This window comes from Artibeus jamaicensis, unplaced genomic scaffold, assembly GCF_021234435.1.
Source record: "Artibeus jamaicensis isolate MK-2021 breed Jamaican fruit bat unplaced genomic scaffold, CSHL_Jam_final contig_585, whole genome shotgun sequence".
Taxonomy (NCBI): Eukaryota; Metazoa; Chordata; class Mammalia; order Chiroptera; family Phyllostomidae; genus Artibeus; species Artibeus jamaicensis.
Window position 1 is genome coordinate 5,833,929 of NW_026521894.1, and position 18,841 is coordinate 5,852,769.

Below are 18,841 nucleotides of genomic sequence, written 5' to 3' on the forward strand. Positions count from 1 at the left end.
TAAATGAGAATGTAACAACCCAAAATCTGTGGGACTACAGTGAAAGCAGTCACAAGGGGGAAATTCTTAGCACTACAGACCTACCTCAAGAAACAATAAAAATCTCAAATAACAATCTAACTTTACACTTAAAGGAATTGGACAAGTAACAACAAACAAAGCCCAAAGTTAGTAAACAGAAGGAAATTCAGTAATAAAGATCAGAGCAGAAATAAACAAAATAGAGTCTAAAAGAACAATACAAATGATCAGTGAATCCAAGACCTGAATCTTTGAAAAGATAAACCAGTTGACAAACCTTTAACCAGATTCATCCAGTAAAAAAGAGAGAGGAACCCAAATACATAAAATCAGAAATGAAAGAGAAGTAATGACTGACAACAAAGAAATACAAAAGATTGTAAGAAAATATTACAAACAACTATATGCCAATAAATTGGACAATCTGGAAGAAATGGATAAATTTCTAGAAACACACAGTCTTCCAAAAATGAGTCAGGAAGAATCAAAAACTTTTTTTCCCCAAGGAACACCAAATGGCGGATGACGCTGGTGCTGCAGAAGGGCCCAGAGGCCCCAGCGGTCCTGGAATGGGAGGCCACAGTGGTTTCTGAGGAGAATTTGGCAGTGGCATCCAGGCTGAGGTTGTGGCCAGGATTGAAGTCTGAATCAGGGTCAGGTTCGGGGTCAAGGCCGTGGAGCTGGCAGAGGCAAGGCCAAGGATAAGGAATGGATCCCCATCACCAAGTTCGGTTGCCTGGTCAAGAACATGAAAATCAAGTCCCTGGAGCAAATCTATCTCTTTTCTCTGCCCATCAAGGAACCTGAGATCATTGACTTTTTCTTGGGGGTGTCCCTTAAGGATGAGGTTTTGAAGATTATGCTTGTGCAAAATCAGACACATACAGGCCACAGGACCCAGTTCAAGGCATTTGTGCCATTGGGGATTACAATAGACATGTTGGTCTGGGTGTTAAGTGCTCAAAGGAAGTAGCCACTGCCATCCATGGGACTATCATCCTGGCCAAACTCTTTATTGTCCCTGTGTGGCAAGGCTCCTGGGGGAATAAGATCGGCAAGCCCCACACCGGGCCTTGTAAGATGACTGGGTGTTGTGGCTCTGTGCTGGTGTGCCTAATCTCTGCCCCAGAGGCACAGGTATCGTCTCAGACCCTGCACCCAAAAAGCTGCTGCTGATGGCTGCTGATGGTATCCACAACTGCTACACCTCAGCCAGGGGCTGCACTGCCACCCTGGACAACTTTGCCAAGGCCACCTTTGGTGCCGTCTCTAGCACCTACAGCTACCTCACCCCGGACCTCTGGAAAGAGACTGTGTTCACCAAGTCTCCCTACCAGGAGTTCACTGACCATCTTGTAAAGACCTGCATTAGAGTTTCTGTGCAGAGGACCCAGGCTCCACGTGTGGCCACCACATAATTTTTGTACAAGGAAAATAAAGTGAATTAAGCCTGTTTAAAAAAAGTATCAGAGAATCTGAATAAACAGATTATAACTAGTGAAAATGGAGAAGTAATAAAAAATCTCCCCAAAAATGAAAGTCATGGACTAGATGGCTTCACAGGTGAATTTTACCAAACTTTCAAAGAACTAGCACTTAGTTTTCTCAAACTATTCCAAACAGTTCAAGAAAAGCTCATTCAAAATGACATCAAAGCTCATTCAATGAGGCCAGCATTATCCTAATTTCAAAACCAGACAAAGAAAGAAAATGCATAGGCAATATCCCTGATCAACATAGATGCTACAATTCTCAACAAAATATCAGCAAACTGGATCCAGCAATGAATTAAAATCTCATATACCATGATCAAGTGGGATTTATTACTGGGATGCAAGGTTGGTACAATATCTGCAAACCAATAAATGTCATACACCACATAAAAACCACATGATCATATCAATTAGATGCAGAAAAAGCATTTGATAAAATCTAGCATGCATGTGATAAACACTTTCAGCAGAGTGGGAATAGAGGGAACATACTTCAATATAATAAAAGCCATATATGACAAACCCAAAGCCAGCATCATACTCAATGAACAAAACCTACAAGCATTTCCCTGAACATCAGGAACAAGACAGGGATGTCTGCTTTCTCCTCTCTTATTCAACATTGTACTGAAAAATCCTAGCCACACTGATCAGACAAGAAGAAATAAAAGACATGGAAATTGGGAAGGAAGAAGTAAAAACTGTCATTATTTGCAGGTGACATGATACTGTATATAGAGAACCCTAAAGATTCCACTAGCATTACTACTAGATAAAACTACTAGAACAGCTCAATGAATTTAGTAAAGTAGCAGGATACAAAATAAATATTCAAAAATTGGTTGCATTTGTATACAGCAAGAATGAACTATCAGAAAGAAAAACTAAGTAAACAATCCCATTCACAATTACTTCAAAAAAATAAAATACCTTGAAATCAATTTAACCTAGGATGTAGGAGATCTGTACACAGAAAATTATAAGACTCCAAAGAAAGAATTTGAAGAAGGAACAAATAAGGAAGCATGTTCCATGTTCATGGACAGAAAGAATTAACACCATTAAAATGTCCATACTACCAAAAGCTATCTATACATTCAATGCAATTCCTATTAAAAAAAGATACCAATGGCATATTTCACAGAACTAGAACGAATATTCCAAAAATGTCTATGGAACCACAAAAGACCCTGAATAGTCAGCAATTTTGAGAAAGAAGAACAAAGTTGGATGAATCATGCTACCTGATATCAAACTATACTACAAGGCCATATTAATCAAAACAGCATGGTATTGGCATAAAAACAGACATATAGATTAGTGGAACAGAATAGAGAGCCCAGAAATAAGCCACACCTTTATAGTCAATAAATATTTGACAAAGGAGGCAAAAATATACAACAAGGTAAAGATAGTCCACTTAATTAATGATGTTGGAAAAATTGGACAGATACATCTAAAAATAATAAAATTAGATCCCTTTCTTATGCCATACACAAGAGTAAACTCAATATGGATTAAAGACTTAAATGTCACTTTGGAATCAATAAAAATCCTAGGAGAAAACATAAGAAGTAAAATTTCAAACATTTCTTATAATGTTTTATTAATATTATGTTTTATTTTATTTAAAAAATTTTAAAAGTATTTTATTGATTATGCTTTTACAATTTTCCCCTTTTCTCCCCCCTTCCACCCTCCCCCCCAACCTTCCAGCATCCCTACCCTGCCTAGTTCATGTCCATGGGCTGTACATATAAGTTCTTTGAGTCCTCTGTTTCCTATACCATTTTTATCTCTCTCCATCTATTTTATGCCTACTAATTTTGCTTCTTCTTCCCTGTACCTTTTCCCCCTAGTCCTCCCTTCCCTTTCCACACTGAAATCCCTCCATGTGATGTCCATTTCTCTGATCCTGTGCCTGTTATAGTTGTTTGCTTAGTTTTTATTTTCATTGTTTTCCTTTTCATTTAGGTTAATTTGTTGATGATTGTGAGTTTGTTGTCATTTTATTGTTCATATTTTTAATCTTCTTTTTCTTAAATAAGTTCCTTTAACATTTTATATAATAATGGCTTGGTGATGGTGAACTCCTTTAACCTGACCTTATCTGGGAAGCACTGTATCTGCCTTTCTATTCTAAATGAAAGCTTTTCTGGATAGAGTAATCTTGGATGTAGGTCCTTGCCTTTCATGACTTTAAATACTTTTCAGCCCCTTCTTGCCTGCAGTTTCTTTTGAGAAGTCAGCTGATAGTCTAATGAACACCCCTTTATAGTTAACTCTCTCCTTTCCCCTTGCTTCTTTTAGGATTTTCTCTTTATCTTTAATTGTGGGTAACTTAATGATGATGTGCCTTGGTGTGTTCCTCTTTGGGTCCAACTTCTTTGGGACTCTCTGGGCTTCCTGGACTTCCTGAAAGTCTATTTCCTTTGCCAGATTGGGGAAGTTTTCCTTCATTATTTTTTCAAATAAGTTTTCAATTTCTTGTTGTTGTCCTTCTCACTCTGGCACCCAATAATTCAGATATTGGAATGTTTCAAGTTGTTCCAAAGGTTTCTAAGTCTCTCCTCATCTTTTTGAATTCTTGTTTTCTTTCTTTTTCTTCTGGATGGATATTTATTTCTTTATTTTGTTCCAAATTGTTGCTTTGAGTCCTAGTTTCATTTCTGTCACTGTTGGTTCCCTGAATATTTGGCTTTATCTCATTTGGGTATCCTTCATTTGTTTTTTCATTTTTTGACCAAGCTCAGTCAGATTTGTGAGCATTTTGATTACCAGGGCTTTAAATTCTCCATCAGATAGGTTGTCGTTCTTCTTCTCACTTAGTTCTTTTTCTGAGTCTTTGCTTTGTTCTTTCATTTGGGCCATAATTCTTTGTCTTGGCACAGCTGATAAGTTGTAAGGGGGTGGGGCCTTAGATATTCACCAGGGCAGAGCAACCCTCCTTGTTGCGCTGTAGTGCTGCCTGTGGGGGAGGGGCCAGAGAGAGAACAGTGAAGCTCCCCTGCACATCTCTAGAGTACTTTTCAATGAACTCTCACGTGAGACTGGGAGTTTCTCCCACTGCAGCAACCCCAGCCATAGCCCACAGTCAGCTCTGAGTCTCAGTTTCCCCTTAAGTCTGTCCCTCTGAAGCAGCCCTCGGAGCTCCTCAGCCAACCCAGCCCCCATGGTATGCCTGCACTCTCTGTCACCTTATGGGTCTGGGTGTTCTGGCTGATTTTTTTCTTTAATGTCTCGGTTGTTGGAGTTCCATACAGTTTGATTTTCTGGTGCTTTTGGTTGTTTATTGATTTTAGATTGGCTGTTATCCTCCTTTTGGTTGTGCGAGGAAGCAAAGTGTTTCTGCCTATGCCTCCATCTTGGCCGGAACTCTCATAACAACATTTTTTATGACACATATCCTTGGGCAAAGGAAACAAATGGGACTAGATCAAACCAAAAAGACTTTGTAAAGCAAAGAAAACCATCAACAAAATGAAGACAACCCAATGAATGGGAGAACATATTCACCAATATATCTGATAAAGGTTTAATATCCAAAATTTAAAAAGAACTTATAAAACTCAATAACAAAAAACCCCAAACAATTCAGTTCAAAAATGGGCAAGGGACCTGAATGGACACTTCTCCAAAGAGCACATACAGATGGCCAATAGACATATGAAAAGATGCTCAATGTTACTAATCATCAGAAAACTGCAAATTAAAATTGTGATGAGATGTTACCTCACACCTGTCAGAATCAGTTGCATCAATAAATCAAAAACAAGTAGTGCTGGCCAGCATATGTAGAAAAGGGAATTCTCATGCACTATTGGTGGGAATGTAGATTGGTGTAGTCATACTGTGAAAAACAGTATGGAGTTTTCTCAAAAAATTAAAAATAGAACTTTCTTATATCCCAGTAATTCCACTTCTGGGGATATATCTAAGGAAGCCCAAATCACTTATTCAAAAAGATACTGCGCCCCTATGTTCACTGCAACATTATTTACAGGAGCCAAGATTTGGAAGAGGCCCAAGTTCCCATCTGTAGATGAGTGTATAAAAAAAACTATGGTACATTTACACAATGAAATACTAGCTGGCCATAAAAATAGAAGGAAATCTTACCTTTTGCAATGGCATGGATGCACCTGGAAAGCATTATGCTAAGTGAGATAAACTGGTCAGAGTAAGACGAATACCACATGATTTCACTCATATGTGATAATAAACAAAATAAAAAAAAGTGGAGAGAGACCTAGATACAGAAAACAAACTGGCAGCTGTCAGAGGGAGGATTTGGGAGCTGGATGAGCAGTGTGCAGGAATTAAGCAAAGAAAAGACAGAAAGTCTCATGGACACAGACCACAGCATAGTGATTGCCGGGGGAAGAAAGGTTGGGGGAGTTAGGAGAGGACAAGGTGGGTAAATGCTGATGGATAGAGACTTAACTTGGGGTGGTAAACACACAACACAACATACAGATGCTGTATTACAGAATTGTGTAGCTGAAAATTTTATTAACCAGTGTCACTGTAATAAATTTAATTTATTAAAATGCAAATTATTGTGAGGCAGGCAGATGGAGAACAAGGTTGTGAGGAAAATTATCTCTGCATAATTTTTTATACTTCTGGTTTGTGAACCATATACATATCTTAGCTATTGAAAATAAAGTGAAAATAGAGTTTAATCAACTATGCTACATATCAAATGAAACCTGGCATTATGAGATTAATGAATTGATTGCTTTGTTCTATTGCTATTTATTTGGCTTTTCAAGTTTAAAGTAATTAGAAACTAATCTGTTCCACATTGCTAATGAGTTCATTGAATGACAAATTTTATGTCTTTGTTCTTTTGAACTAAATAGGTTTTAAAAAAGTCCCATTTTCTACCCTGGGCCTCTTTCCTGGCTTCCTGGGACATGGAATGCAGGACTCCAGGAGGCCTGATGCCCAGAGATGGGCCAGAGAGCAATGTAACAAGCCAGGAAAAATAGGAAAAAATCCAGTCAGATGGAAGAAACTTAGGATAGTCAAGGAAACATACAAGAATGGAAAATGATCAGACTAGCATTTTCCTGACCAGCCTGGTTTGTCTGTGTAGCAAATCCAGCCAGCTGGGCAGAACAATCTTTAAGTGAAACAGAGAAGCCCACAAAAGTGGAGAACAATTGCTTGAAGGCAGCTATCATCATCAGAGCTCCTTACATCCTCTCACAGACAAGTGCCATTGCAACCACCAGCCACAGCAACCTCTATTTATTACCTGCTTCCTGAAACATCATCTTTCTTCACCTGGGAATTAAGTCTTCCCTCCAGGATGAATTGCAGAGAGAAGGCATGACCATGGACTGACCTTGGATGACAGCACATCACAGCTTGTATGTCTGGTACAAGGCCCTTTTAGGAACAGGAAGGAAAGAACAGAGAAGCTGAAGGAACCTGTGGGGAAGGCATGTCTGAGTCAAGACCTGAGGAAAAGGTGGGGTGTGTCTGTGGCTTCCAGGGACCACCCTAGAAACAAAACCTTTGGCCTTAGTGGCCATGAGGAGGTGGGACCAAGGTCTCCACCTCTGTGCTTCACTCAGAAGATACAAACACATCTAGAATGATGAGAACATAACTTGAAGATTGACAGACAGAGAAGCAGTGGCTCTCAGTCAACTCTCAGTAGGCCTACTTTCCATCTTGAGTGTCCACAGAGGTGCCTCTGTGGCTACTGCCTTTGGGCATAGACAAGAGCAACTAAGAAAACATACTCAGGAGCCAGCCTGCCTGGATTCAAATCCTGCTGCTTCTGCTTGACAACCTATAATTATGTCAGTCAGAGATCAGTGGTCACCAGTGACAGAAACCAACTATGGCTGACTTCATCCTAACGTAAATTTATTATATGGGTGTTGAGTCATGGCTAGGGAAGCAGGGCAGGAACCAGGATGGCCCTGGTCCCAGAGCTGCTGCTGGAGAAAATCTACTCCCTCAAACCCCAAAATATATTTACTTCAGTGATGCTGAATAAGCTAATTACCTTATCTTAGCCTCAGTTTGCTCCTTTATAGTGTGGGATTATCATGTACTTACCACCAGAGGTTGTCCTAGGTGATCAAAATAAGAAATGGCGGGTGCTTAGTCCAGTGCTTGGCTTACAGTTGTTGCTCAATACATCCTAGCCATGGTCATTAGTGTGTCCATTCTCCGTTTGCCCAAACCTCTGTTCAGAGGTTCCCTTTTATCTGGGTCTCTGCAGACTCGTGAATAACATCTGTAGCTACTCTCCCCAGCATGTTCCTTCCCAGCACAGCCAGGGACCCCTACTCCCAAGAAGCCATTCTCAAAAACCCCACCCTTTCCTTCCAGGATGAATGGCAGAGAGAAGGCATGACCATGGACTGACCTTGGATGAGGTTCACCCCAAAGGGAACCTTACCATGGACTGACCTTGGGTGAGGTTCACCCCAAAGGGAACCTTACACATTCCTAGGAAAACTTTTAGTTTGGGTAAAAACATTTCATTCCAACTATTGTATTTTAAGTGTATTGATCCCCTCCTGTCAGCAGGCATAGAAATCTGATTCACATCTGTCTTCACACAAATGAGATTGCAACTATCTCTCAGCTTCACTCCTGCCCCACCACCTGTGACTTCTGACTGGGCGGAGTGAGCAATTCTCCTTAGCAGTTTCTCAGAGGTGTCATTTCTTAACTTTATAATTCACTTAGCAGCTTGAAAATCATTTACCCAAAAGTACACATTTACTTGCATTCTGCCACCAACACACACACACACACACACACACACACACACACAGAGTGTCTGTTTTCTCCCAAGACTTGGTTATCAAGCCATTGTCCCCTGTCTCACAGAAATTAGATCCTCAGAAAGCACCAGTATTTAGTGCGTCCTTTAGTTGGCTCAGTCAAGCTCTCAGTACTCCTGCCTGCTTATTCTGCAAATCTCAAGCAATGAATTCCACTGTCCTGAAAATTTCTCTGCTTCCTGTATAAAATGAGACCTCTTCATTTCTTCTAGAGGCGCGCGCACACACACACACACACACACACACACACACACACACACAATGTGCCCACAAGGGGGTGCCCATGACCCCCTTCACTCACCACCTTATGAAATACACAGGGCCATATTGCTTGTCTTTGAAGTACTGACATACATAATTTATTTAAGCAAACTTTACTTAAGTTTGTGCATTGAATCAGGGCTCACACAGCTGTTTGTTCAGTAAAAAGAGCCTGTTAGAATTCTGGCCATGGTAACAAAGAGGGTTCTGCATTTTCAGGCTTTCTATAGAAGCAAACCCAGTCTACTTAAATCTGACACAAACCTTGTCTCCTCCTCCAGGCTTTCCCTCTTCCGGTCCACTCTCCTATTTTGCAATGAAAGTGAGATGTCTACACTGCAAACCCAACAGTGTCAGCCTCCCAACTCCTTCCCACATACTTATTACCAACACCCCACCCCTACCCCAACCACCACTTCACACCTTGTCCCTGAGTAAAGTTTAACTTCCCTTTCACAACCTACAAAGGCCACTGTTACCTGGCTCCTGCTCACCAACCCCAGCCCCTCTCACCTCCAGTTCATCCAGCAATGCCCTGCTGAGCCCTCTTCTGCTCAAGATGACTCCTCTAGCCTCTCAAGCCTGGGTTCTGGTCCCCCCTATGTGTTTTCCCCAATCGAAACATAACTGGAAGACAGGGACTGTGCCTCTCTTAGCTGTCCCTCCAGGTGTTAACTCAGTGCTGATTCAAACAGGCTTCCAATAATTATGGATTGAATTCATGTGTGTGAATGAGTTAAAAGGCTAGGGCTGGGCCTTATGGAATTGAAAGATATCTTGCTTAACAAAAGGACTGGAAGCTGGGTTCCCAGGAATAGTGGGGCAAGCCCATCTGGGAATTAATTAGTTATTTACAGGGTATGGATATTACAAAGAAGGAAGCCAGTAACAAGTGAAATGAATTAGTTATAAGAAGGAAATAATGCAAATTAGTGTCATTAAATCAACTAATTTATTCATTCAGAGCATCTGAGTTGTGCCTAGCACCACACTAGGACCCAGGGATCAAAGAAAATAAGAAACATTTCTTGACCTTGAGGAACTCAGAGTTTAGTAGAAAAAGACAGATGTTTGCAAAAATTAATAGTAACAATTAAAAAACCACTAGTAACAATAACAACTGTCCTTGTTGAACCTCCCCAACATTCCTCATTTTGTCCTAAGCAATTTACAGACATTTGGTTTCATTTTCATCTTCTCAGCACATGGCTGAGCTGGAAGGGTGGAAAAGGGGACATAGGGCCTTCAAGTGGGGGCTGCAGTGAGAGCCAAGACTGGGCACTGGGCCGGGTCCTGTCTCTCAGCTTCAGTTGCACCCCCTCGGGCAGCCTCATATCGGCTGGTATGGCTTTCTTGCAGCTGGACCTGGGGCCTGAGCCAATCAATCTTATGGCCCAGGCAGTTGCACTGGGGCCTCCACAGAGCCCGTAATTAATCTGGCTGGAAACAGAACTTAGTTTTACACCTCTTCACATCAGTCCCCACAGACCAGGCTTGAGCACAGTGAGAAAACATGAATTGATCACAGCTGTGAAACCACGGTAATTAGGGCAAAGTACTGAAACCCTCGTTTCTGTGGCTGGAACCTCTGGCTTCCTGACCACAAGTGATTAATAACAAATACCTATGCCCTAGCTTTCCCCCTTAGTGGCCAGGTCCCACCGGCAGCCTCTTGCTTACTTCCTGCCCAGTGATGGGTCACCTCAAGTTCTGTAATGGGCTTTGGAGTCAGCAAATGGAAGTGCTCTGCTAAAAGCTGCTTCAGCCACAACCAGCAATCAAATGACTGTCAGTGGGCTCAAGTATAGCATCTCAGGGCTCACGTCTCGGTCCCTGAGACCACAGACTTGAAGTCAAATAGATAAACTGGGTTCAAATCCCAGTACCTACCTGCTAACCGTGTAGCCTGGGGCATGTAATTCATCTCTCTGAGCCTCTGTTTCTTCATCTATGAAGTGGAAATAACATCATAGAACAGTGTTTCTCAAACTATCTGAAGTAAAGAACCAGTTTTCAGTCTTTGTTTTCTTTTCCAGACTTAAACTGATCCTTTTGTAAAATACAATGAAAATAAAATGTTGAACAATGATCTTATGTGCAGAAGTTGCGGCAACATTGCTATAAAAGTGTCGATTTCTATACTTATTGTCATGGATCATTAACAAATAGATCGTGGGTCAGCACCAACCCACAGATCACGCTCTGAGAAGCCCAGTATCTGGCACAGAGTAAAGGTGAGCAAGTGTTAGCTGCTATGATTATGAGTCCCCTATACATGCAAAGCTCAGGCCCGCCATCAGACATACACAGTGCTGGCCAACTCTAGTGAGACTTCTGGACTTCGTAAAGTTTCATCAAGTAAATGCACTGGGAGAGAGAAAAACAGCCTTCCAATTAATATTTTTACTAGTTTACCTATTTACCCATCACTGGTAGGGTTCTGACTAAAACTAATTATTTAAAGTTACTGGTATTTCTGTTTAGGGTTGTTTAAATTCTACATTTTTAGCGATCATCTTAAGAGACTCATTTCCTTTTGTAAGACCTCCCTGCATAACAAGGCTGATTCAGCTCTGGGTGGGTTTCTATGGGCCTAATATGTTGGTCTGATTCTCCCTAGGGATTAAAGCTCCCAGAGTATTCCAGAAATGAATCAAAGACAGCCACTGTATATGGCTGTTTTCTACTTCATCACAGCAGGCTGGGATCTGTTCAGAGCAAAACACAGCTAACACAGAACTCAGATTTTTACACATCCAATTGTCTTAAACTCAGTACAATTAAGCAGATTTTGAGCCATTTACGGTCCTTCTACTTTACGATACCCTGTGAATCTACTAGCCATGGATTTTATTGGCATGAAGAGCCCCATACACTGCTGCCCTTATAAGTTCCCTGACCCAGAGACTCCTCACCTTGTCAAGTGACACCACCTAGACCCAGAAACGCCCATCAGCCACCCTGTCTCCCAGAGTTTCCTTACCCTCCTCTCCTTCTTTTTTAAATGTATTTTATTGATTGTGCTATTACAGTTGTTCCATTTTTTCTCATTTCTATTCCCCTTGTCCCTGTACCCCCACTCCCACCAGCATTCCCCCACCTTAATTCATGTCCATAGGCCATACATATAAGTTCTTTGGCTTCTCCTTAACCTCCTGTTGTCTACTTCATACTTATCATTTATGCTTCTTGTTTTCTGTATCTTTTCCCCTATTCTCCCCCATCCCACTCCTCCTCATAACCCTCTTTTGATCTCCATTTCTATGATTTTGTTCCTGTTCTAGTTGTTTGCTTAGTTTATTTTTGCTTTTGTTCTTTTTTAGGTTCAGTTGTTAATAGTTGTGAGTTCATTGTCATTTTACTGTTCATATTTTTATCATCTTTTTCTTAGATAAGTTCCTTTAACATTTCCTATGATAAGGGCTTGGGGATGATGAACTTTTTTAACTTGACTTTTTCTACCCTCCCATTTTGAATGATAGCATTGCTAGATAGAGTAATCTTGGATGTAGGTCCTTGCCTTTCATGACTTTGAATACTTCTTTCCAGCCCCTTCTTGCCTACAAAATTTCTTTTGAAAAACCAGCTGATAGTCTTACGAGAACACCTTTGTAGATAACTGTCTCCTTTTCTCTTGCTGCTTTTCAGATTTTCTCCTTATATTTAATCTTGGGTAACACAATTATGATGTGCCTTGCTGTGTGCTTCCTTGAGTCCACCTTCTTTGGGACTCTCTGAGCTTTCTAGACTTTCTGGAAGTCTATTTCTTTGCCAGATTGGGGAAGTTTTTCTTCATTATTTGTCCAAATAAGTTTTCAATTTCTTGCTCTTCCTCTTCTCCTTCTGGTACCACTACGATTTGGATGTTGGAATGTTTAAAGTTGTTCCAGAGGTTCCTAAGCCTCTCCTAATTTATTTTGAATTTGTGTTTCTCCATTCTGTTCTGATTAAATGTCTATTTCTTCCTTCTGCTCCAAACCATTGATTTGAGACCTAGTTTCCTTCCCTTCCCTCTTAGTTCCCTTTATATTTTTCTTTATTTCACTTTGCATAGCCTTCATTTTTTCCTCTATTTTGCCACCATATTCAACTATTTCTGTCAGCATCCTGATTACCAGTGTTTTGAACTCTGCACCTGATAGGTTGGCTATCTCTTCATCACTTAGTTCTATTTTTAGAGCTTTGTTCTGTTCTTTCATTTGGGCCATATTTTTTGTCTCGGTGTGCCTATTATATAGTAAGGGAACAAGCCTTAGGTATTTGCCTGGGTTAGGCAACCTCTCTGCTGCATTGTGGCACTATGTGGGGGAGGGGTCACAGAGGGGACAATGCCACTTGCTCAACTCTTGGCCAGCTTTCAGTCACTGCCCCTGCTATCAACAAGCAAATTGGACCCTTGTGGTGCTGAGTCCCAGGTGGGTGGGTTTGTGTATATTCTAGGAGCCTCTGAGTCTCTCCAGTGAACTTTCCTGTGAGGCTGGGAATTTCTCCTGCCACTACAATCCCCACAGAATTTTACAACCAGAGGTTTTGAGGCTTTATTTCCCATGCTGGAACCCTAGATTGTGTAGTCTGTCACACTCCTTAGTTGTTCCTCCCGGCTTATCTGCACAAATGTGGGACCATCCAGTCCTGCAGACACTGCCTTGCCTGTGTCCTGTCCCACCCCAGCTGCCTGTCCGCCCCTCCTACCAGTCTGAATGAGTGTTTCTTCTTTAACTCCTCAGTTGTTAGGCTTTCATACAGTTCAATTTTCTGGTATTCTGGCAATTTTTTGTTTTTAAATTTGTTTTTCTTCTTTTGGTTGTGCAAGGAAGCAAAGTATATCTACCTCTGCCTCTATTTTGGCCAGATGTCCTCATCATCCTCCTCCTCTTCTGAGTGGCAGCCCGCAGGCTGTAATTCCTGGATGGTCTCATGCTCTAAAGGACCCCCCAACTATGCAAATCTACTAAAGCAGCACCCCAATAAAGCTTGAGTGTGCTGCTGCCACTTTATGGTTATACCTTTTCCTTAGATCAGCCCTCCAAATTCCTTGAATTCATCTCACTGAGGAAACTTTCAGGGTCTCTGTGTTTTGAACTTCAGACACATTGCTCAAGACCATGACATATAAGGCTGACTCTGTGCACAGCTGTGACAGGAAGGAAAATCAGTGAGTTACATCTTCCTACTGGAAAAGGCTAGAATTTGAAGTTAGCAAATCTGCCTTCAAGTCCTCACTTTGTCTTATTGGCTGCATCACCACAAGTGAGCTCTATCTCATAAGTCATCATGAAGATTAATGAATTAATGGATGTGATGGGTATCACACAGTGTCAGATAAACAGTAGAGACTCAGTAAATGGTTACCATCATCATGACCATAACTGTAATTTCTAACTTCTGCAGGCAGTGTCTCAACCTTCAGGCCTAGCCCTTTCACCTGCCTCCATCTCTAATTCATTTCCTCACTTAGTCATTCATTCTTTCAACAAACAGCTGTGTTCTCTTTGAGGGCCATAAATATAAATCTGACTTGTTCTATGTCCAGACCAATGGAAAGCTCAGAGCCTCCATCAAGGAGATGGAGGCCAGCAAACCATGGCAATGGAGTATGATTAGTACAGCAAGAAAAGAAGTACAGAGCAGGTCACCCAGAGAGAAGAGTGAGAGCCCCTCTGTCTGGGGGAGAGGAATGAGAAATGGGGGGTTAAGATTGGATAATTCCTGGCCTAGAAACCACCTCAGGCAAAACCACAAAGTTGAGAACAGATAGTAATTCTATTACCTGGGCCACGACCTAGGGGCTGGGGACAAGAGGTGACCAGGACATGACAAGTATCATAGGTGCTTGCCAGGAGCTTCCACTTCATTCCACAGCAGGCAAAGAGCCATGGGTTGATTTTAGGCTGGGAAGAACTTGAAGGGGTTTGTACTTGTTAAGTTGCCAATATCCCCAATATTTTGCCTTATAGATGCTCATTTGTTTAATTGATGCCTATGACAGTTTTGCTAAACAGAAAATGGGTTCAGGTCAGCTTTGGTAACTCCCTTGCCAACCACTTCTTTTGGCTTTAATAAGGCACAGAAGCAGGGTGATGGAGGGAGGCTGTACTGAGCAGGGTTTAAAAGCTTGTGCTTTAGAGTCTGACATCTTATCAGCTAAATGTCTCTGTCAACTTGCATTCACTAATTCTAGATCTTTTACCTTAAATATATTACTACATTGGATTTATAAAAGGAGATGTTTCCTCATTTGTTAAATGAACATTATGATACATTATAATCTCAATGAAAAAATTAGATAAACCTTAAGTAAAATAATTTATGCAGTACTTGAAACATAGTAAATGCTTGTTCAATGTTAAATACATCTTATTTTTGAATAAATACAAATTATTACTAATAAACATTCAGCAAAGTTGCAGTTTAGAAAAAATCAACATGCAAAGGTCATTTGAATTTCTATACACTAGTAATGAACAATGAAAAGGAAATTTAAAAAAGCTATTTTATTTACAGTAGCATTAAAAAGAAGATACTTAGGAATTCATTTAACCAAAGAGGTACAAAAAAACCCTGAATACTGAAAGCTACAAAACCTTACTGAAAGAAATTAAAGAGTACATAAATATGTGGTAAGACAACCCATATTTGTGAATTGGAAGACTTAATATAGTGAACTATAATTCAGTGCAATCCAAAGACTTTATTTTTTCTGAAATAGATAATTGCATCTAGAACTTATATGGAATCTCAAGAAAATCTGAAGAGCCAAAACAATTTTGAAAAAAATAACAATGTTGAAAGACTCACTCTTTCTAGTTTTTAATTTTACTACAAAGCTACAGTAATCAAAACAGTATGGCACTGGCATAAAGAAGGTATAGAACAATGGAGGAGAATTGAAAGCCCAAAAGTACACACTCATATATAAGTGACTTTTGACAGTAGTTTCAAGGTCATTAAATGACCTTGGTCAGCTCTTGGTCAGCTAAGAGGCCATTGCTCTTCTCTGAAAAGAGCTGATGGGAAAAATTGATTTCTCTGAACTTCCCTGAAAGCCTGTTTTAAAACTTCATTGCTTTGAATCAGTGCATGTATTTAATAAGGGAGCAGTCTCAGAGCACAAGATGAAATAAGAAATAACCTGTTTGCAACAGAGCTGCAGAGCCAGCTGTCAGATGTAATAAATTGTATTTACCTGAAGAGCAAGTGGCTGGATGGAAGCAAAGATTAGCCACTTAGAAGGGCTTATTCCCTCCCCACGGTGACCCCCAGAGGTGACTTGATCATGGTTAAAGTGGATGAGGGCAAATATTATGGCCTCTATTTGTTGCCTTGGCAATAGCTCCTTCCAGCTTTTCCAAAATTGAGAAACTCCTCTTCCAAATTAGAAGAGTAATCCTTGAAGTTCACACACTGTTACCAAGCCAGTGGGAAAGCTTTAATAACTATTTGGAGGGAAAGCCTGAATCTTTGAAGATTTGCTGACTTTTTTGAATGTTGAAGCCCATAACCCCAGGCATTTCCCTTTCAGGAACTCATTTTATGGGCCTCTCTCACAGGTAGAAGCTGGGGAGCTGAGGGACTTAAGGAGCCAATGAGGCAGTCTGCCCACCCCAGGGATTAGGGGAAGTAGTAATCTGACAGACATTGTCCTGCCATTCACCACTTCCAGCCTACTCCCACAGTATATTTATCAACACACCTGATCTGTCAGCCTGGCCCTCCCCCCTGTATCCCAAAGCAGGGAGCTGTGGACAGAATGCTTCGTACCTAACATCAGGAGTAGGCAGAGCTGGTACTTTGCTGCTTGTAGACTTAGGATATATTAAAACAGAGCAGCACCAAGTACATATAATTGAGAACCTACAGTTATTGTGAAATGTACTGAGATCAAGTGGTTAACAAAATTATATCTGCTTTCATGAAGCTTACATTCCAGTGCAGGAGCTGGAAAGAAACAGTCCCCCAGGGATGAATGATCTTGCCTCAACTGCTGTTCTCCATGCTAACTCCTCCCTGCAGATGCAGCCACCATGTCAGACTCTTCTCTGACTCATTTGGAGGTGGGGAGGTGGGTGTTAACTTGATCCTCATGTACCCAGAGACTGATGGACCATTTTCTTGAATAAACTGTTTGCCCACAACCAGAAAGCTACTGTCCACTGCATTTTCAGTCTCTGTCTCCACTGTGTCTCCCTGCTGTATTTAATCTCCATAATGTCCATACTAGGGCAGCTTCCCTTCCCCAGCTTTCCAAGCCCTTTTGTTCCTACAGGAGCTAGTCCTGTATCTCCCACCTACATTTCATCAATACAATTCCTCCATTGCTGTGATGAAGTTCAGGCCTCAGTATACCTCCTGCTTGAGCCTACATTAAAACAGTTCTGGCCCTTGAATATGGTTTATCCATACTAGGCCATCTACTACTTCTTTCCATTTTCATTTTGTTTGTCAAAAAAATATTAATTTTTCTAGAATTTTCTTCCTCAACAATATTTTATCTCTAAATGCAACTTGAACTTATTGGCAGCAAGAAAATGGCACCAGGCTAATACCAAGGAGTTAGACCTATGGAGTCAGACTGGACCTCAGTTCAGCAACCATGGTACTTAAGTTCTGGCTAAGGAAGAATTCAGGGTCAAGACTCAAACTACAAAAGAAAGTTTATTTAAAAAGTCACAGAGGTAGAAGAAGTGAGTGGTAGAAGAAATGGATTCAGGAAACAATGTGGGGGCGACTTTCCTCCCAAGTCCCTCCGAGTGCCAGGGATGAGAGTAAATTCGACTGAGACGTGATGTGATCTGCTTCAGGAGGAGAGGTGAGCAGTGGCCAGTTTCACAGGGGAAAAAGGCCAGCAGTGGCCAGTTTCTCTGAGGAGAAAAAGGCCTCGAGCCCCCTTCTCCAAAGCCTTTTATTGGGTTCTAATACACAGGAATATAGGGTGGCAAGGATCAAACAGTAGATAACATTTCAAAGAAATCTGAGGGCTTACTATGAGTCTGAGTCTGTCAGGAACAGAGTTTTAGGGTTTCCTGCTCAAACCCTTAACAGATGAATGAAAGCACTCTTAGTAGAGCAGATTTCACAGGTTTATCAGGAAGTCTTTGTGATGCCAGATTTTTGCTCTAGCAAGGCAAGGAGCTGCACCCCTCCCCAACAGGTATTCAGGCTTAAGGGGATTAGAGCCAGGAAGCACTTCTCCCAGAGAACATGAGGACTCAGGCTATCTCAAAGCTGGGGGGCGAGAGTCCATTGCTCTTTCTTTGTTGCAGGCCCCCGAGTCCTTCCATGAAGACCTCCCAAGTGATTGAGTCTGGCTTAGGTTGCCCCCTGATGTGAGTCTTACCCATCATTGACTTCTGACCAAGATTTGGGGGCATAGAGAGGAAAGGCAGCATTTGCTACCAGAGACAAGCTTTGTCTCCTGCAGCTCGCATTCCAAAGGTCATCCCTCGCCCTTAGCCACAAGGGGTCAAGATACAATTCCTATAACCAGGCAGATCAGTCTACAACAAAACAAGTAAAAGATGCAAAAGATGGGGCCCTTGGAGCTTCGGAGAGAAGAAGGTAAAAGTAACATGTCTGGGAGAAAGAGGAGGGGGGCGCAAAAGCCTCAGGCATGCTCCTGGAAGGGAAAGCACATTGGTCCTCCATCTTAAGGACTTTTAAGGGTGGGGATTTTAGGGGAGGTCCCAGAGGAAGATCCTAATAGAATATTTAACAGCTTTCCAGGCGTGTCCTTTCAGAGTAGTGGTCTTTACTCATTGGTTGGCACCAGGGCAGGGGATCATTAGTCAATGTAGTTGGTCCTGAGGGCAGCCTTGGCATCACTTCTCTGGTTTTGCTGCTTTTCTGGGACTTGAGCTGAAACACAACATGGGCCTAGAAGTATTCACTGTAGGGCAGAACCTCATTGTGCCCTGGAGGCTTAATGCTTAGGGCTTTTCTCTAAACCCTTTTTTTGTTGTTCCCCATCTACAGTTGTCTAACCTACATGACTAGCACCTCCACACTGACCCCACTCAGCTGATCCTCCACAGAGGGCAAAGGTTGGTGGTAAGTGGTCAGAGCCAGTCCTTGCAGCTGTCTGGACTGGGTAAATTACTCCCATTGATCTGCCAACTGCAATCAAGGCTCAAGTACATGAGAAGGGTATACTCAGCCCATATGAAGGGTTCCCTTTGAGTACCCAGCTTGGGGTTAGGGGAAGTTGTGCCACTGGACCCTACAGGATACCTACTACATTAGGCCATGTTACTA

At 41.5% G+C, this 18,841-nt stretch overlaps 1 pseudogene; it reads left to right on the plus strand.

The window, feature by feature from the left end:
• Positions 1 to 536: 536 nt before the first annotated feature.
• Positions 537 to 1,439, plus strand: LOC119062808 (40S ribosomal protein S2-like; annotated as a pseudogene).
• Positions 1,440 to 18,841: the final 17,402 nt, after the last annotated feature.